Below are 21,516 nucleotides of genomic sequence, written 5' to 3' on the forward strand. Positions count from 1 at the left end.
CCATGAATAATAATAATAATAATAATAATAATAATAATAATAATAATAATAATAATAATAATAATAATAATAATAATAATAATAATAATAATAATAATGTTATGGCTTTACGTCCCAGTAACTACCTTGAAGGTTTCCGGAGACACCGAGGTGCCGGAATTTAGTCCCGCAGGTGCTCTTTTACGTGTTATTAAGTCTGCTGACACGAGGTTGACGTATTTGAACACCTTCAAATACCACCGGACTAAGACAGTATCGAACTTGCCAAGCTAGGGTCACAAGGCTTGTGCCTCGACCATTTGAGCCACTCAACCCGGCATATGTACACAGACTAGGCTGTATCACACACAGGGGGGTGTATTAAAAATTACCTGATGCTCCGTGCTTCGCTACGGAATTCTACACAGTATACTGAATTCTAGGTTAAGTAGTATAAATGTTAAGAGTAAGATTGTATTAAATTGCATAGCTCTTAACGTTATCCCAGAAACATGACGGGAAAGTCACCATACGTGCTTTTTCTTGCCTACTGTCACTCACCATCAAGTTGGGGAGTTTTTCACTAAGATGGTTAGTCCACTTACTTACTGCCAGTCAAAATCAAGTTGGGCAGTTTTCATTATAATGGCAGACAGTCACACACCATCTGTCTTTCTACATCCTCAGAGAACTGTATTTGTGGATTTCCCAACTGAAGTCAACACAGGTCATTAATATGACGTCAAAAGGAATGTCGCGATTAAAAGCAATCTTATCGTAGTCAGTACGGCAAAACTGAATAAGACATAAATGATCGGAAATTTTGTTCTCTATAAATTTTGTTATGTAGTACATTTTGACAGGACCAATAACATAGGTAATTAAATATGAATTGAGTATTGAACATTGAATCTTGAAATAAAGTGTTGAGGTGTTGAAGGGAGTATTCAGGCCGCTTCCACTATGTTCACTTCCCTTACGTCGTCAGCCAACCTATCAAGATTTAACCTCAACTTCAGTCCTTCTTAAGGACTTCCTCCGTCATCGTATTTTTAATTTAAGTCTATCGTCATCCACATATTATTTAGAGTACATACTATAAAACTATAGCAACTTCTCCAGCAGTTTGATGATGATGATGATGATGATGGTGTTTGTTGTTTAAAGGGGCCTAAAATCTAGGTCATGCCCCTAATGGCACGAAATGATACGAAATGTTATGACAATTTAAAAATCCATAATCCTCCACTGACCAGAATTCAAAACCATGAGGACGAAGAATGAATGGAATGAATGGATGGATGAATATGAAGTTAAAACAATCAGTGGATTCGACCCGCAATGCTCCACATTCTTAGAAATTAGAGTTAAACAATATTATTACTGACCAAGGGACTGCTTCTAAAGCACAATACTGAATCGATGATGCTTGTAGTCGAAACGGGTCCAAAATCCAGGTCAACGGCCCCTCATATTGGCACTTATCGCTAAGAAAGTAGAACCATGCTATTTGTCATGTTGCGGTACTAATCAAAACATATCTTCGAGATCCATTCGTTCTGCCTAGATGAGTGGCAGTAAAATTAACCTCTAGTTAAACTTAATCTTAAGTTTTATAAAACACAACTAACATATAAACCGAAATTTAAACTGAACCAACAGTTTAAACCTCTATTATAATACCGGCCCTAAATCATGCATCATCATATACAATTTAACTCTCTTGCTTTAATATTTTCCAGATGGAAACTAAAAGCAAACAGAATCCTAATCAATTCATTTTTCTGATCTCTCATTACATTAAAGCGTAACGGTAGTGATCCCTGTTGTGATCAACTGGAGGGATGTTTCTGCTTACTTTGTTCTTTGCCTGTTTTGTGTACTTTCTCCCCTTGTAAGGCTGTGTGAATGTTTCTGTTCAAAGTCAACTTGGGTGAAATAATTACCAGTCTCGTTCAGTGATTAATGAATAGCTGCTCTCTTTGCCTGTGACAGAGGCTACTAAATATTGCAAAAGGTTCTAGCAAAAGTTTCCAAGTCGACTCAATACATCATTAATTTTAAGGCTGCCTTTTCCTATGGCGTTCTTTGTAGGAAACGTGAGACACAGAATAAGAAGAAATCAACCAGATGTTAGACCTCGCTTAGCTGCTGTAATCAGAACTGATTATTATCAGTGTTCGTTAACGAGTGAAACGACGGAATAACTAATGTTTTATGGAACCGTTCGAGATTAATGGCATCGCCATCAGATGCTCACCGAGGCCGGAATGGTTCGTATTCCAATCACTTAATGATTTTTTGAAAAGAAAATTTACGTTCTTCAGGGACAATTAAAATCTCGTGTGAATAATAATAATAATAATAATAATAATAATAATAATAATAATAATAATAATAATAATAATAATGGCGTGTGGCCTCCGAAGAGGCCTGCTACAGGTCTTTCGAGTTAACACCGTATTGGTGACCTGCGCGTCTATGAGAATGGGGCCTTACCTATGATGAATTCCAATCCTAAAGATGGCACACACACCCAGCCTCTGAGCCATCGGAATTAACCAATGAATGTTGAAATTCCTTACCCGGCCAGGAATCGAACCCGGGACCCTATGGACCAAAGGCCAGCAGGCTAACCATTTAGCCATGGGTCCGGACAGAAATCTGTACAGAAAAAAATTAATGGATGGAAAGTGCAACCAGAGAACGAAGTGAAAAAGAAAACTGGACCAAAGTGGACAGAAGAACGAAAAAGGATCCACGGAGAAAGGATGAGAGCTGTTTGGCAACTCAGAAAACAGAATCGTTAGAGCTTTGCGTGATTCATTGGGTCCATACGCAAATAATAATAATAATAATAATAATAATAATAATAATTTTTATGGTTTTCGTGGACACCAAAATTTTGTCCAGCAGGACAGCTTCAAATACAAATGGGCTGAGCCAGGATCGAACCTACCAAGTTGGGCTCAGAAGGCCAGTGCTCTACCATCTGAGCCACTCATCCCGGCTCGTGGCGATAATCGTGATGTCGAAAATCATATAAAAAGCAGCTTGACAGTTTGAGTATTTAATTACATTTTCACTTGCAATCTAAGAGTTATCGCATGGGAACGTCTTAATGAGAATATTGTAGATAAGAGTTGACGTTAATCTATATATATAAAATAACTTGTCCTGACTGACTGACTGACTGACTGACTGATTCATCATCGCCGAGCCAAAACTAATGGACATAAAGAAATGAAATTTTGGGGATATATTCATACTAAGATGTAGGTGCTCGCTAAGAGAGGATTTTGGGATATTCCGTCGGTAAGAGGGTGAAAAGGTGGGAGTGAAATTTTAAAATGAGTGTATATATATATCAAAACTTTAAAAGTCTACACATGTAAAAATTGGAATTTAGAATCTTCTTTAAAAATAAGGAAACACATATTTTTTGTTTTCAGAAAATCCCAATATGAGGGGTGAAAAAGGATGAAAAAGTGGTTGAATGCCTTTAAACAGGATACTGGTACTTATATCTCAGAAACTGAAGATATTACAGACCTGAAAATTGGTACTTTTGATCTCTTTTAAAAATAAAGAAACACATATTTTTTTGTTTATGGAAAATCCAATTAATGGGACGGTGAAAAGGGGGTGAATTACTAAAATGAGTGAATCTATATCTCAAAACTTTTAAAGTTTGCAGATGTAAAAATTGGTATTTACAATCTTCATTAAAATTAAAGAAACACGTATTATTTTGTTTTCGGAAAATCGCAATAGGAGGGGTGAAAAGGGGTGAAAAAAGGATTGAATACCTTTAATGAGGCTACTTATATCTCAGAATCTGAAGATATTACAGACCTGAAAATTGGTGTTTGGGATCTCCTTTAAAAATAAAGATAAAGAAACACGTATTTTTTGTTTCTGGAAAATCCAATTAAGGGAGGGGGTGAAAGGGGGTAATATTTTAAAATGAGTGTATCTATATCTCAAAACTTTTAAAGGTTATAGATGTGAAAATTGGTATTTAGAATCTTCTTTAAAAATAAAGAAACACGTATATTTTGTTTTCGGAAAATCCCAATAGGAAGGGTGGAAAAGGTTGAAAAAGAGGTTGAATGCTTTTAATGAGTCTACTTATATTTCAGAACCTGAAAGATATTACAAACCTGAAAATTGGTATTTGGGATATACTTTAAAAGTAAAGAAACACGTATTTTTTGTTTTTGGAAAATTCAAATATTGGGGTGGTGAAAAGGGGGGGTGAATTTTTTAAAATGAGTGTGTTAACATCTTAAAACTTTAAAATTTACAGATGTAAAAATTGGTAGTTATAATCTCCTCTAAAAATAAAGGAACATGTATTTTTTGTTTCCTGTAAATCCCAATAGGAGGGGTGTAAAAGGGTGAACAATGGGTTGAATGCCTTTAATGAGGATACATATATCTCAGAAACTGAAGATATTACAGAACTGAAAATTTGTATATGGGATCTCCTTTAAAAATAAAGAAACGCGTATTTTTTAGTTTTTGGAAAATCCAATCAATGGCAGTTAAACAGGAGTGACAAATTGGGGCGAATTTTTTGAAAGACTATATCTACAGAATATCTCGGAAACGTAAAATGTTACAGACGTAAAATGTGGGTGTTTGGAATCTCCTGTAAATGTAAAGAAACATAGGTGATTTGTTTTTGGAAACTCCACTAATGGGGAACTCAAAAGGGGTGAAATTTTAAAATGAGAATTTTTATAGTATATCTAAAAAAACTTAACATGTTACAGAAGTGAAAAATGGCATTTTTATCTCTATTAAACATAAAGAAACGTGTATTTTTAGTTTTCGGAAATACCACTTGGGTGGAGGGGGGGGGGGGGAAAGTGACCGAAAATAGTGTTGAATTCTTTTAATTAGGCTACTGATATCTCAAAAATGAAGATGTTACGGACGTGAAATTTGATATTTGCAATCTGCTTTAAAAGTAAAGAAACACGTATTCTCGGAAAATCCAATAAAGGGGGGGGGGGGGGGGGTGAAAGAATTGAAAAATTAATTGAATGAATTGTATGAGAATACATACATATAATAAAAACTAAAGTTGTTACAGACGTGAAAATTCTTATTTGGACCTCCTTTAAAAACAAAGAAGAACGCGTTTTGGTGGGGAAACCATCTTGGAGGGCGGAAGTGTAAAGGAGTTGAATTCCTTTCATGAGGACACATAAATCGAAAACTGAAGAAGTTAGAGTCGTGATAATTGGTATTTATAAGATCCTTTACTATTAAAGAAACAAGTATTATTTGCGGGAAAATTCACTAAAAGGGGGGCGGGATTATTGTGAAATGAAGTGAAAAAAGTGAATTATTTTTATGGGGATACTTATATCTCAAAACTGAAGGTAATAGACGAGAACATTGGTGTTTGGAATCTCCTTTAAACATAAAGAAACATGCCTTCTTTTAATTTGGTGGGGGGGGGGGGGTGGCAGTAAGTAAACTTAACGGCGGTGGAGTGTAAAAGGAGGTTAGACCAACTAATTTTACTGTTCTTAATGTACTTACAAGGATCCTCCGTTGCTCAGGCGGCAGCGCGCCGGCCTGTCACAGCTGGGTTCCGTGGTTCAAATCCCGGTCACTCCGTGTGACATTCGTGCTGGACAAAACGGAGGCGGGACAGGTTTTTCTCCGGATACTCCGGTTTTCCCTGTCATCATTCATTCCAGCAACACATAATAGTAATAATAATCTTCCGGATTGTCGTCAAATATGCGGACCGAGCTGGAAACGGCTCCTGGACGGGTAATGACTAAGAATGCAGTCCGGCCGCGGGTTCAGTGCCGCCACGGCACCCAATATGACACCACGCCGGATCTCCTGAAGGATTTTATCCATATTAAAAATTATTATAGGAAAAGTTGGCAAAGATTTACGGACCCAACTGAGCGGGACGAATACCTGAGCCTAGCCCGGGAAGTACGACATCGATTGCTGGAAAGGAAGATTGAAAAATGGGAGGAAACGTGCCATAATCTAATAGAAAACGAGTCAGATCGGGAATTTTGGTGGATTCTTGCAGAAAACGAGTCAGATCGCAAATTTCGGTGGATTATATATCTAAAACAATAAGCATTTATTTATAAATTTTAGTATAATACCGTAGCGAAGCACGGGTATCTTGCTAGTATACGTATATTGAGGGAAGCTGGACTTCTCTTTTGGATTTCTTCTATTGTGAGTAAAATGAAATGAAAACAGATAGATCTCCTTTTATTTATTTATTTATTTATTTATTTATTTATTTATTTATTTATTTATTTATTTACTTGTTCCTTATTTTTTACAACTTTCTTTACGTCGCACCGACATAGATAGGTCTTGTGACGAAGACGGTAGAGGAAAGGGATAGAAGTGGGAAGGAAGCGGACATGGCCTTAATTAAGGTACAGCCCCAGAATTTTCCTGGGGTGAAAATGGAAATCCACGGAAAACCAACTTGGGGTTTGAACTCGCCGTCTCTCAAATGCAAGCTCACAGCTGCTCAACCCTAACCGCAAGGCCACTTTCTCGGTTTTATTAATTTGTTAATTTTTGCCAGTTTCTTAATGTCGTACTAACATACAGAAATATTTAGGCACCGGAAAAAAGAGTGAAATTTGGTAAGTAGCGTCCGTGGACTGAAGCAGTCTAAGAATTTCCATGGTTTCTAACATTTGCGGTTATTCCAGATGCATATTATTTATTTCCATTTATTTAATCATTTTCTGTTTGGTCGAGCATTTACGTTCGGATGCCCTTCTCGTCGCCAGATGATTTCTCAACTGAAAATTTCTGCCTAGATTCCATTGGGATTTGAAATTTGAATGTTGGAAATACTGTATGCTAATCACGTCACTTAATACGCAGAAAGCCAAACAGGCTTTATAGCCAGGAGGAATCGGACACAAAAAGTCAAGACAGAATCCTGGTGGAAATATGGTATATCAATTATGGATCCAGTTCCTAACGGGATGTCAACTAATCATCACTTAAGAATTACCAGTTTTTAGTTTGAGGTATTTCTTTAGTATGCTTGAAGGTACTCCTATACTGAAGGCCCAAATCGAGGGAAAGGTAAAGAATGAACTGACCCTGCTCTACTTGAAAGGTTTACTCATATATATCCAAGCCACTGTTAGAATGTTAATCTAGTGGGAGATGAAAAGCAATATCTCAACGTTGTGTCAAGTCAATATGTACACAAACAAATAAGTTGGATGAAAAACTTTGTGAACCTGATTCGTGACGGACCCTCCATATGAGTTCTCGATCAGCCTGTCGTCTGCAGCTGCGTGGGGACGTGCACTGAATCGCAAGTCACCTGTTATCGTGACGTCACCAATACCAAGTTATTTTCCTTCTGCTCCGTATGTAAACACTCGCTAGGATCTCTTACATAAACAGTCTCCTTTAGAGGGAGGATTATTTGAATACTTACGTACATATACCACCGATCCATATGGCGTAACTATCCATGACGTGATTATCTGATATGACCGTACAATGGCATTTATTAAGATTTTCATGGTTTTCACCCGAGGATCTTATTATCTCAGACTCAGACGACCGTTTTGTTTCGATCGTAATTAAATGTCTCACCTGGTTACTTACTGATAATGAAACGGTAACCATTGAGGTATAGCTCAACTATTACGACAGATGACAGGCGTGATATACGATGGCCACCCGTAAATTAAGTTTCCCTATTCCTTTCTTATAAATTAAACGGATTGAGCATTCGCGGCAGATTTATGACGTAGAAATCATATACCGGCCGGACAAGTGCCGTCTGGTGTCAGCAGCGTAGCAGCAGTGGCACAAAAACGAGGCTCAAAACAAGAGACGTGGAATTCTCAGTGCAGGTGTTGTCCTGATCCATGGCAATGCTCGCCCGCACACGGCTCGGCGCTCAGAAACTGATCTGCAGAAGTTCGGCGGGGAGGTGTTTGATTTTTCACCTTAAAGACCTGATCTTGCTCCCAGTGAATTTCAACTTTTCTTACACATCAAGAAAATCGTGTCCTCCTGTCAGCACTTTTACCCGGGCGAGGAGCGGAAGACGAATGTCACACGCTGGTTCAATTCCCAAGCGACAGACTTCTACGACACAGACATAAAAAATTTGATCCTACGATATGACAAGTGGTTCATTTTTGTGGTTATTATGTCGAAAAATATCTCCAATGTTGCTATATCGGATACCAATTGTACCGGGCGGTACACCTCCACTCCGCTAATTTAAAATGTGCGCCTGTTGAAACTCCTCTGTTGGAGGAAGTCTGAACTTTATCTACGCTACCAATTCTCTACTTTCTCTGAAGATGTCACCACATGGAAAACTTTGAGTTTTTGAACTGTGTCATTTTTGATGTGTTTTTGTTTCGCTTGAAGTAAGAAGTGTGAACTTTCTCTTCTAGAGGACACTACTGAAGATCAACAATAGTGCAAACTAGTGCGGAGTCAAAGAACTATTTTGTTGGAGAAATTTTTTACTTCAAATGTTTGTTCTTTGCTAAATTTCTTTCTGTTATTGTTTAAGTTGGCTGTATACCCCTCTTTTTCCCCTTGTTTTAGATTTATCCAATCCCGAATTTCTTTGAGTTATTTCCGACCAATCCGATGTATCTTCCCCCAACTTGGATATGTTTCTGTACCCTAGCCAATAAAGAATTTGCGGGAGGGTGTTTTCATTCCCCTAACGCCTCGAACCTTCTGCGAGAGGATATAAACTGCTGATTTTTGGGTCTCCGGGCCACTTCTGTTCCATCTTTCAGTGTGTAAAGTACATAGCAGGGGGAGGGAAGCGCCTCTTTCTTCTCCAGCTGTTCAACACCAGGTAATGGCCTCTTAATAACTTCTTTTCTTGCTAGGTTGGCAGTTTAACTCTCGGAGCGGGTTCGAAACGTTTCCACCATGTAACCTTTTCCTAAAATGTAACCAATCTTTTCGTCTATTCTCTTTTAAGCTGCATATTGGGATAGAGAGTGCTAACCCTCTCGAGCTCCCACTCAAATTGTTTTGAGGTGAACTTATTTTCTCAACCTATTCTTCGTTAATGTAAAACCAATTGCTCTTTTCTAAAGTCACCTCTGTAGTATGGGATTAGCCCTTGCATTAGTGGCCTAGAGCCAGATTAGGTTTTAAAAACAAGTGTATTAGGAGTGCAAGATCGCCTCCTCTCAAATTGTTATTTTAGAGGTCATGTAATTGCCCCTTTTCATTTAATAGACCTCAGTAGGTTGGGTATTTTACCCCTGTGTCTATGTCCAGTGAGGACAACTTGAAGGTGGAGTTTGGTGTGGCCTGGGAGAGGCTTAAATTTGAGAGCGAGTGGCTCTTTTGGAAATTGAGTGTTGTATGCCTCGAGGAGGCTTTTCAGTGTAATTTGGAGCAAGGGCTCCTAGGCATGAATGGGGTTTTCTGCCCCTCTGTTGAAACTTGTGTTTGGGGTAAAACTGAGCTGATTGCCCAAGCAGTGTAAAGTCAGGGCGCGAAGCCCCAAATCCTGTAAATATTGTAACTCCCCTTTTGATTTGCTACTTTGTACCTGCCATGCTTGTTATTTCTTTGTTTTTGAAAAGAAAATATAACCTTGTTAAATTTTACATTAACTTTGATTCCGTAGTTTGAGACCCGTTCACGCCCGCACCTTCTTTCACCTCTACCTACCACTAAAACTCGGTAACAAGTGGTAGCAGAGCGTGGTTGAATGGGTCTCAATTTAGCCCCTTTTGACGGCTAAACATTGTTTTGTTCCGAACTCTAACAAGTTTCTCAGTTGCTGGAATTTTTTTTGACATTTTCAAAATTGTTCTGTCATCATGCCCGGCCCTCGCGATGTTCTCCATCTTAACTATTTGCGCAAGGAGGAGTTGATCTACGAATTGACTATTAGAAATGTGCAATCTGGAGGCACGGTTGCAGTAGATACAAATAAGCTTAGAGAGTCCCTTGATCTGCCCATTTCCATCCCCACATTGGGAGAGAAAGATATTGACGACTCTCTTTCCACGATCGTCGAGAATATTACTGGGCTAGCTTCTGTAGTTAGTTTTTTTGATGAAAATGATCCCTCTCCTAATCAAATTAAGCGTGTGCAAGCTAGGCTATATCATTTTTCGAATAGGGTTAACGATCTGTTGTCTCTAAAACTGAATGACGTTCAGAGGAAGGAAGCTAGTACGCTCCTGGAAAATATTTCCGAATTATCTAGTAAGGTCACTCAATTGTTAACTGGGGAAGTTCCTCCCAAATCTGATCAACCCACCATAGTGAATGTAGGTAGCGAGGAAGAACCTCCTAAGGGAGAAGTAAATAGGAAAACCATCGCTGCTCAAACTATCTCTGCCCCATTGGACAACGAGTCTGAACGCCGTGCATCGTTGAGTAACATCCGTTCTGAATTAACTTCCTTGCCATTGAAACCTTTACCTAATATGTCACCCGGGTTTAGCAGCTTGCCTCATCCATTGGCAATGTTGCTCAGAGGAATCTCTAAGTTTTCTGTTAATACCACCAGTGATGTAATTTCATTTTTAAGATTTTTAGTTGAATTTCAGGATCATGCACTTGTGTTTTCTCTTTCTCCATGTCAAATTTTGCAAATTATCTATCCGTATGCTATTGGTATTCTCTCAGATAAAATCGTAAGAGCCATTGCCGAGCAATCATCTATTGAGGATTTCCATGCCCATTTGCTAGCTAACTTCATCCCGGCTAGGGCCAGGTCTTCACTTATTCAGAAGTACTATTACCGTGTACAACGCTTGGATGAAAACTTGGCTGATTTCATACAGGACATTAAGTTTTATACTAGGGTGTTTGCTCTGCACTTCCCTGAGGACCAGATTGTACAAGCCATTGTAGAAGGCATTTCACCATCTTATAGGTCATATTTGTGTTTCGCGGCATGCCCGCAGACTTTCTCTGAACTTGAAGCGTTGGCCGTCTCAGCGGAAGGAGTTAGGTACGCCGATTCTTTGCGTGTGGCAAAAGAACCCCCCCCCCTTCGTTTAGTAATACTCGGCCTCCACCTCGCCGACCAGTCACACCCCGTAAATGTTATGCTTGCGGGTCGTCTGACCATCTTCGCAATAAATGTCCATTGGTCAAAACTAGTAGGGCAAATAATGGAGCTGGTTCAGCACAAGGCTGTTTTAAATGTGGGGCTTTCAAACATATTGCCAAGAATTGTCCCAATTCAAATAGCACCCCCTCCTGCTCAACTTCTGGTGCAAATTCCATCTATGCCAATAATAAAAAGTGACTAGTGGCTTCGGCTGAGTCGACTAATCCATCTTCCCGAGACTCAGCCCCTGGTAAACAGGTTGTAAATTCAGGGAACGAGCAATTTTCAAATTCATCTTTTGAAGGTCCCAAAGAGTGTCTTAGGATTGCGGCGGATACCCCCGCACCGGTCCCCTTTCTTAAAATTGATTTAAATAACGAGCCTATAACAGCTCTCTTAGATTCAGGTAGTGTTTGTTCTATTATTTCGGCCGATTGGTATTCAAAATTGATATCTGTTTGTAAGCTTCCTAACTATTGTTTGTCGGCGATCCAATACGTTTCGGCTAATTCCTCTCCATTAGAAATTCTCGGTTTCTTATATGTCAAAATTCGTATTTTTAAATTCACATGGAAAGTTAAATTGTTTGTGGCCAAGCACTTGTCTTGCCCCATTATATTGGGAGCGGACTTTATTTCTCACACTGGTCTTGTGCTCGATCTTCAGAGTAGGTCTTGCACTTTCAAATTTGCCTCTAATTGTAATATCCCTCTATTAAAGTGTAATTCTGCATCATGTTCTTCTATTTCGCCTACCCAGGATGAGATGTTGTTAGACCTTAGACATCTACCTGAGGAGCAGGCTGATAGTATTCGCAAATTGTGTCAGTCGTTTCCCGAGGTGTTCTCTGATACTCTTGGTGTTACTGACCTGATCGAATACAAAATTGAGGTCACGGATTCGATTCCTGTCCGTTTTCCACCGTATAGGCTATCTCCACCTAAAATGAAGGCTCTAAAAGAAATCATCGATCAGATGTTGAAGGATGGTATTATTAGGCCCTCTAAGTCGGCGTATTCTTCGCCTATTTTTCTAGTTCCGAAACCCCAAGGAGGCTTCAGGCCTGTAATTGATTATAGGGCTCTCAATCGGAAGGTGGTGTTGCAATCTGTGCCCCTTCCTGACCTTCATTCTTGTTTTTCATGGTTTCGTAAGGCCAAGTTCTTTACTATCTTGGACTTGAATCAGGCCTATAATCAAATTCCCCTTGCCGAAGAGTCTAAACATCTTACAGCGTTTGCCACGGACTGGAATTTATACGAATACAACCGCGTGCCTTTCGGGCTCCCCACGGGAGCAGCTGTACTCACTAGGCTACTAGATAGGGTCTTCTCCGACATCAAATTTGAGTACTTATATCACTACTTGGATGATGTCGTCGTATTTTCAGAGACTTTTGAAGAACATCTAGATCATCTGCGAGAAGTTCTCAATCGCCTTCGTAAGGCTGGGTTAACTGTTAAGTTGTCCAAGGTTGCCTTTGCTAAGCCCTCTATGTCATTTCTAGGGCATATTGTATCACCTGATGGGGTAGCAGTCGATCATTCTAGAACACAGGCCATCCGGGATTTTAAACCTCCCAAGGACATTAAAGGTATCGCCAGGTTCATTGGTATGGTGAATTTCTTCAGGAAGTTTATTCCTAACTTCGCTAATAGAGCGGCGCCCTTAAACCTTCTTCGTAGGAAAAGCATCAAATTCGAGTGGGGACCTTCTCAACAAGCCGCTTTTGAAGACCTTAAATTAGCTCTTTGTAATGCCCCTGTACTTGCTATGCCTGATTTCTCGAAGAAATTCATTGTCCAAACCGACGCATCGTCGTCAGCAGTAGCTGCAGTCCTTCTTCAAGAGACTGAACTAGGGAGGCGACCCATCGCCTATGCGTCTAGGACATTGTCGGCTCAAGAAGCCAAGTATTCCATCTATGAGCTCGAAGGTTTGGCAGTCTTATTCGCCTTAGAGAAGTTCCGTCTCTATCTGGAACATGTCAAATTCGACCTGGAGACAGATAATCAAGCCCTAAGCTGGATCTTAGGTAGGCCGCGTCGTACTGGTCGTATAGCCCGCTGGGCCATTCGTATTTCTGCCTTCCAGTTTGATGTTAGACATATCAGAGGTACCGAAAATGTTGTTGCTGATGGACTCAGCCGTATGTTTTCTAACGACGTCGAGACCCATGAACCGGTCGACAGTTCATCACCTTCCGAGTCCATACTATCCGAGGTTAACGCCATCCTAACAGATGCTCCCATGCTCTTTAGGGATATCGAGAAATACCAACGTGAAGATCCGACGCTGGCTCCGATAATGGAAACCCTTTCTTCTGGGGAACATGTTGTCCCTTATGTTCTGAGGAATGGTGTTCTATGTTGCCCTTCGAGGCATGATAAGATGATGAAAGTTGTTGTTCCAGCGGTTCTTGTACCTATGATCTTCAAGTATTATCATGAGACCCCATTAGGAGGGCATCTTGGTATCTTTAAAACTCGTGAAAAGATTCGTGAAATGTTCATCTGGAAAGGTATGGACGGTGAAATCCGTGAACTAGTAAAGGCTTGTAAATCCTGTTTGCTTAGTAAACCGACCATGTCCACCAAGGTAGGCCTCTTGTCTTCTCAGCAAGCGTCGCGCCCCATGGAACGCCTGTATATTGATTATGTAGGACCCTTCCCCCAGTCAAAGGGTAATGCTAACAAGTTCATCTTTGTATGCGTAGATGGTTTTACCAGATTTTCTTGGTTATTTCCGACTAAGCTGGCTACCGCTCAGTCCACCATTACTTGCCTAAATTCTATTTTTGCTTCTTTTGGTCCGTGCCAATATATTGTGTCTGATAATGCTAAGGCGTTCACATCAAATCTTTTTCGTAAATTCTGTTTTGACTTATCCATCTCTCATGTAACTACTTCTGCTTATTACCCTCAACCATCTCTGGCTGAACGGGTTAATCGTAATCTCAGGTCCGCACTTATTGCCTATCATCATGAAGATCATTCTAGGTGGGACACGTCCCTGCATTGGTTAGCTTTTGCTTTGAATTCGGCGGTTCATGAATCTCATAAGTTCACTCCAGCTTCCTTGATGTTCAAGTTTGTTCCCAACACGCCGCTCTCTAACCTCTGGTCTCTGAGTGACATTCTACCCGAGACAATAGATCCGGATAACATTAAAGATCTTTGGAAGAAGGCTAAAGCCAATCTTAAGGTATCTCATGAAAAGGTTACGGAAAGGTATGATCGTGGACGGAGACCCACCTCTTTGAAGGTAGGTGACCAGGTGATGGTCAAGAACTTTGTTCCCGCGGGCAAGCTTGCCCCCAGATTTCATGGGCCATGCATTATTCTGGATTTCCTTACGCCGGTTACCTTATTGTTAAGTAATCCAGCCACCGAGAGGATATTTAGAGTTCACCTGTCCCAGGTGAAACCGGTGTAAATTTTGTGTCAACTTGCTTCATATAATTTGATAGGAACATGAAGGTTATATTTTTTTGAGTTTCCCCTCTTAAGGCATTCTGCTCCTTCTATTTTGTTTTATATGTAAGCATTTGTGTGAAACCTCCCCCGATTTGTTAAACTGCCATCCTGTCCTTGCCACGGCCATTACCACGCTCCCGTCTCCTGCTCCACTACACACAGTGGCTGGCTTAGTTGAAATGCCATGGATATCTGCACGCCGCTGGCCCCTCAATCTCTCTACATGCCTGTGCCCTCAAAAGAAACATGATGGTCCAACACAATTCTGCCACCTAGCTTTAATGTTTCAGTGCCCCCGCAGCCGCGCGGCGCCGTGCAGCAACTGGGGCAGAGGACGGGCCCCCTCTTCTCCAGCGAGGACGTCAGGTGCACGGCGAGCCGGAGCTCTCCTCCCGGCCAAGGCTGATGCGCGGCGCACGACCTGCTACTGGCCCGCAGCCTGTATATGTTCACCGCGGGCGCGGCGTGTTTCAACACCTCTGCTCCCCTCATAGTGCGGGCGAGCGGTATCTCAGGGTACTTGAGGGGTCCGAGCGGCCTCCTTTGGACGCAAGCTGCAACGGCCGGTCTGGCCATCCAACTTCATTAACATCAACTACATGAACAGTTACTATAAGCAATGACTACACTTGGGAATTCAACAGCAATATTTGGTGGACATTGAAAAATTTTTCATCACTTTTAAGTATTAAAAGTTTATCTTCAGAATTCTACTTCTACAAACTTAAAGACTATACTTCACCTGCAACAACAAAATTTTGAAACTGAATCAAACCAAATTAAGAAAATCTTATAAATTTTTTTTGGGCAATTAATCTCCATATCTACATCAAAACTTGGACCTTGGTTTCAAACAATTTCATGTGTCACCCCGGGAGGAACTTTTTGGGGGGGGGGGAGGTCTGTACCGGGCGGTACACCTCCACTCCGCTAATTTAAAATGTGCGCCTGTTGAAACTCCTCTGTTGGAGGAAGTCTGAACTTTATCTACGCTACCAATTCTCTACTTTCTCTGAAGATGTCACCACATGGAAAACTTTGAGTTTTTGAACTGTGTCATTTTTGATGTGTTTTTGTTTCGCTTGAAGTAAGAAGTGTGAACTTTCTCTTCTAGAGGACACTACTGAAGATCAACAATAGTGCAACCTAGTGCGGAGTCAAAGAACTATTTTGTTGGAGAAATTTTTTATTTCAAATGTTTGTTCTTTGCTAAATTTCCTTCTGTTATTGTTTAAGTTGGCTGTATACCCCTCTTTTTCCCCTTGTTTTAGATTTATCCAATCCCGAATTTCTTTGAGTTATTTCCGACCAATCCGATGTATCTTCCCCCAACTTGGATATGTTTCTGTACCCTAGCCAATAAAGAATTTGCGGGAGGGTGTTTTCATTCCCCTAACGCCTCGAACCTTCTGCGAGAGGATATAAACTGCTGATTTTTGGGTCTCCGGGCCACTTCTGTTCCATCTTTCAGTGTGTAAAGTACATAGCAGGGGGAGGGAAGCGCCTCTTTCTTCTCCAGCTGTTCAACACCAGGTAATGGCCTCTTAATAACTTCTTTTCTTGCTAGGTTGGCAGTTTAACTCTCGGAGCGGGTTCGAAGCGTTTCCACCATGTAACCTTTTCCTAAAATGTAACCAATCTTTTCGTCTATTCTCTTTTAAGCTGCATATTGGGATAGAGAGTGCTAACCCTCTCGAGCTCCCACTCAAATTGTTTTGAGGTGAACTTATTTTCTCAACCTATTCTTCGTTAATGTAAAACCAATTGCTCTTTTCTAAAGTCACCTCTGTAGTATGGGATTAGCCCTTGCATTAGTGGCCTAGAGCCAGATTAGGTTTTGAAAACAAGTGTATTAGGAGTGCAAGATCGCCTCCTCTCAAATTGTTATTTTAGAGGTCATGTAATTGCCCCTTTTCATTTAATAGACCTCAGTAGGTTGGGTATTTTACCCCTGTGTCTATGTCCAGTGAGGAAAACTTGAAGGTGGAGTTTGGTGTGGCCTGGGAGAGGCTTAAATTTGAGAGCGAGTGGCTCTTTTGGAAATTGAGTGTTGTATGCCTCGAGGAGGCTTTTCAGTGTAATTTGGAGCAAGGGCTCCTAGGCATGAATGGGGTTTTCTGCCCCTCTGTTGAAACTTGTGTTTGGGGTAAAACTGAGCTGATTGCCCAAGCAGTGTAAAGTCAGGGCGCGAAGCCCCAAATCCTGTAAATATTGTAACTCCCCTTTTGATTTGCTACTTTGTACCTGCCATGCTTGTTATTTCTTTGTTTTTGAAAAGAAAATCTAACCTTGTTAAATTTTACATTAACTTTGATTCCGTAGTTTGAGACCCGTTCACGCCCGCACCTTCTTTCACCTCTACCTACCACTAAAACTCGGTAACACCAATAAAGTTTTTTTTAAATCTGATTTACGTCGCACCGACACAAATAGGTCTTTGGACGACGACGGGATAGGAAAGACCTAGGAATGGTAAGGAAGCGGCCGTGGCAGGTACAGCCCCAGCATTTTCCTGGTGTGAAACTGGGAAACCACGGAAAACCATCTTCATGGCTGCCGACAGTGGGGTTCGAACCACTATCTCAAAGATGCAAGCTCACAGCTGTGCTCCTCTAACCGCACGGCGAACTCTCCCGGACCAATAAATTTTACCATGTAACTATGTTGTCTGTTTTAATAGGGGAACTTAATTTCTGAATGGCCCTCGTGTATTGGCCATGAGTGTCCCCGACTAGTTCAACAGATGGCATGCACGGAATAAGTATATATTTTGAAGGTTTTAACCTAAAAGCTTGTCGCAATGGAGCATAGAGAAGGAATTCAATTTCCAGCGGTCTTAGCGAGTCGAAATCAGTATCACTTTAAAAACTCGTGCTTTTATTTTCGATTGCTACAATTTCTGCTTTCAAGGCTTGAGGATTGTTTCGCGCACGATATTAATCTATACTGGATATGATTATTTCGAAATCGCAGTTGGAGTAAGATTTAAGATACGATAACGCGACATGTAGGCCTAATTAGCGTAATAACATGGTCGATCAAAATAACGCTCTACAGTCTCGGCTCGGTTATTATGATGTTATAACTGAATGCTTTGGAAAACAAGAAGATTTTACTTCAATATTATATGTTGATATTTCAATTTCACGTGGCTATTGCTAGCCTGGTGCAGCCGTTGTAAGGCAGACCCTCCGAAGAGTATGGGCACTCTCTGCTGTGTACGGGAAACTGTGTATGACTGCGGTGGAAGATAGTATTGTGTGTGTTGTATGAGTTGCAGGAATGCTGGATACAGCACAAACATCCAGTCGCCAAGCGAAGGGAATTAACCATTTCAAGTTAAATTCTATGACCCGTCCTGGAATCGAACCCTGTTCATCTGAACCGAAAGGCTTTACGCTGATCATTCATCAAAGGGTCCAGACATTGGTTGCTATTGACGATTGGTGACACAGTAACTTACCCATAGATTTAATAAAGAATACACCAGAGGTAGCAGCGGCGCCACTGAAAATTAAATGGCGTATGGCTTTCAATGCCGGGAGTGTCCGAGGACATGTTCGGCTCGCCAGGTGCAGGTCTTTTGATGTGACTCCCTTAGGCGACCTGCGCGTAGTGATGAGAATGAAATGATGATGAAGACTACACATACACCCAGCCCCCGTGCCAGCGAAATTAACCAATAATGGTTAAAATTCCCGACCCTGCGGGGAATCGAACCCGGGACTCCTCTGACCAAAGGCCAGCACGCTAACCATTTAGCCATGGAGACGGACAGCGGCGCCACTCTCTGCGAGAGACTCACTGTAGCCAGCGGAGCATGTTGAAATCTCAGCTGTTTGGCTAAATGTTCGCTCCGCTGTGCTCATCAATATAAATAGGGGACTTTTAAAACTGTGTGGATATAGATATGGTTTAAAATTCTTACGCGTAGACATTATCAGAGACTGCAGTGTACTTGTGACGTTTATCTCCATAACAAAGAAAGCCCAAAAAGAAGAAATACAGGACAAATGCTTGATAAGAGAGGATGGTGTTCAATTGTAGTTAAGTAAACAAAATCAATTTACTGTTCATTTCAAGTCTTCCAAAAACATACTTTTTAGAATGCGAATTTGTATATTTCGCTATCTTTTGTGTAAACGTAATAAACGGACTGGACTTCGATATAATTCTGCTCAACGACCGAAAACATTCTCTCTCGTACGAAGCGAATGAGCGAGTTTTTAGGCCTAAAAGCGTTGGCGAGATTTTGGAGCAAAGTAGACAAAATATTGTCATAGCCGGTCAAGGCGCTGGCTTTCTGAGCCCAAGTAGGCGGGAGCGATCCTCGCTCAGTCCAGTGATATTTGATGCTCAAATATGTCAGTCTCGTGTCGGAAATTTGCCGGTACGTAAAGGAACTCCCATGGGACAAAATTTCGGCACTTCGGTGTCTCCGGAAAGCGTAAAAGTAATTAGTGGGACTTAAAGCCAATAACATTATCCTTACTATCATCGTCATCATAATTATCATCACCGTTTCCTAAACTTGATTTCAAATGGAAATATGGCACTCGGCTGTAGTTTCAGTCCATTATGGAGAATTTTATTTAGCTTTTTCTTGAAATGTTCCTTTAATGGAAAGTGAGAGTGGGAGACGATGTGATAGGAAAGGGCTAGGGTTAGGAAGAAAGCGGTCATGGCCTTAATTAAGGTATAGCCTGGTGTAAAATGGAAAACCACGGAAAAGCATTATCCGAGCTACCGACATTGGAGTTCGAACCCACTAACTCCAGAATGCAAGTTCACAGCTATGCGACCCAAAACCCGCAACCACTCGCTCGGCAAAATGCACATCAGTGGCATTACAAGAAAGGAGAAGAAATACATCAGGTTTACCTCTGATCACTGAGTAATCATGGCCATGAGGAGCCAATTATACCCGTCAATATAATCAGCGCTATAAGAAATATGGTGAGAAATCAATATTACTTTCTGATCATAATGAAGAGTAACATTGTGTCAACCTATTGGTTACAAAACAAAATTGTCTTTTTTCACCTACTTCTAACATTGGGATCATGCATGTATGATCTGTCAATACGATGTATACATAGGCCTATACTCGTATACTCTTTCACTGGATTTTCTGAATATTCGTTTCAAAGGCGTGGCCATTCAGTGAAGGCAAAATGTCTTCCCCTTATATTTCCTAAAACATTAAGTCTTCATGGTAAAGTCCAAAGAATGTCATCCACGCCGACAAGGAAAGAAACCGGAAAGTCAGCGCAAGTAGGCCAAGTAGACTGACATTTTCTTTAAGAGAAGTATAAGACTTCAATGTATAGAGAAACTCCAGTAGTGACAGTGCGAAACAATCCAGCTTTTGCCAAAGAGCGCGCTCGTTCAACTACGCACGCAACTGCAGCCCCAGTGCTACCTCTATAATAAGGGGGTTGTTCTGCCCGAAGGCAGGTCCGAACCTCCGCCGGAGTTTACTTGCGGTAGGGTGGCCAGTTCCTTTCCGCTCCTCCATTCCCTTACCCCCCACCAACAGCGCGTGGCAACCCATCCAACTCCTGACCACGCCCAATGTTGCTTAACTTCGGAGATCTCACGGGATCAGGTGTTTCAACACGGCTACGGCCGTTGGCACCTCTATTATATTATTTACTAACTGTATGAATTTATCTTCCTAGGAAATCCATTTAAAAACAGACGGTTTTGCAATGGTTGCATATAAAGGAACAAATGGATACTGAAAGAATATTTCTGTTGTGGTTTTTTTTCACTTATTTAACGTCGCAGGGATACCTCGAAGGTTTTCGGAGACGGAGGGACGGAAAAAATGAAATGGCGTATGGCTTTTAGTGCCGGGAGTGTCCGAAGACATGTTCGGCTCGCCAAGTGCAAGTCCTTCGATTTGACCTGCGCATCGTGATGAGGATGAAATGATGATGAAGACAACACATATACCCAGCCCCGGTGCCAGAGAAATTGACCAATTATGCTTAAAACTCCCGACCCTGCCAGGAATCGATCCCGGGACTCCTGTGACCAAAGGCCAGCACCCTAACCATTTAGCCATGGAGTCGGACGGAGGGACGGTGAAGTGCTAGGACCGAGAAGGTATCAGCTGTGGGCTTAATTAAGTTACAGCCCCAGAATTTGCCTGATGTGAAAATGGGGAAAACACGGAAAATAATATTTAGTGCTGCCAACAACGGCGTTCGAAACCACTATCTTCCGAATGAAAGCTCATAGGTGCGTGACGCAAACCAAGCAGCCACTCGCACGGTGTGCACATTTACCCCTTAGCCCCGTTTATCGATACGGGGTAGGAGATGACGTTATATATATATTTGTATGACATGTTTTATACGGCCAATTACCCCTTTTGACGCAACTAATGAAGACGAAATTAATGATGCTGAATGAAATTGATTAAGGAGATGGCTGTTGCCTATGATTAGGAACTGTCCCTGCATTTTCCCGGAAGTGAAAATGGGAAACCATGGGAAACTCAGGACAGCCAACGGCGGGTTTTGAACCAACTCGCCTCCCGAATACAGAGTTTGGTTCCATAGTAATAGTGCGTTTAAACTCGCGGCTACGCCGCTCATCCGTTTACATTCTAGGGTTGGCTTCTCCTTCGAACGCAGCGAACTCTCGATAGGGGGTTCGCTGGTGTTCTGCAACACCCAAGGACCGATAGTGGCGAGCGTACTACCTGATGCTAGAACAGGCTTAGGCTCGTCCATGCTGAAACTATATTGCGCCACCATGTTCGCCTGTGAGTTGCAGTAGGGAAGCCTCTGGGTCGGGGATACAACTGGAGAAGGGGACCAATACCTCGCACAGGTGGCCTCACCTTCTATGTTGTACATAGGCCTTGTGGAGGAAAGGGAAAATTACGAGGGCAATACAAGATAGATGGAAGTAAGAGGCTGTTCTCTTAAGTTAGGTACCATCCTGGCATTT

This window comes from Anabrus simplex, chromosome 9 (assembly GCF_040414725.1).
Source record: "Anabrus simplex isolate iqAnaSimp1 chromosome 9, ASM4041472v1, whole genome shotgun sequence".
NCBI classification, from domain to species: domain Eukaryota; kingdom Metazoa; phylum Arthropoda; class Insecta; order Orthoptera; family Tettigoniidae; genus Anabrus; species Anabrus simplex.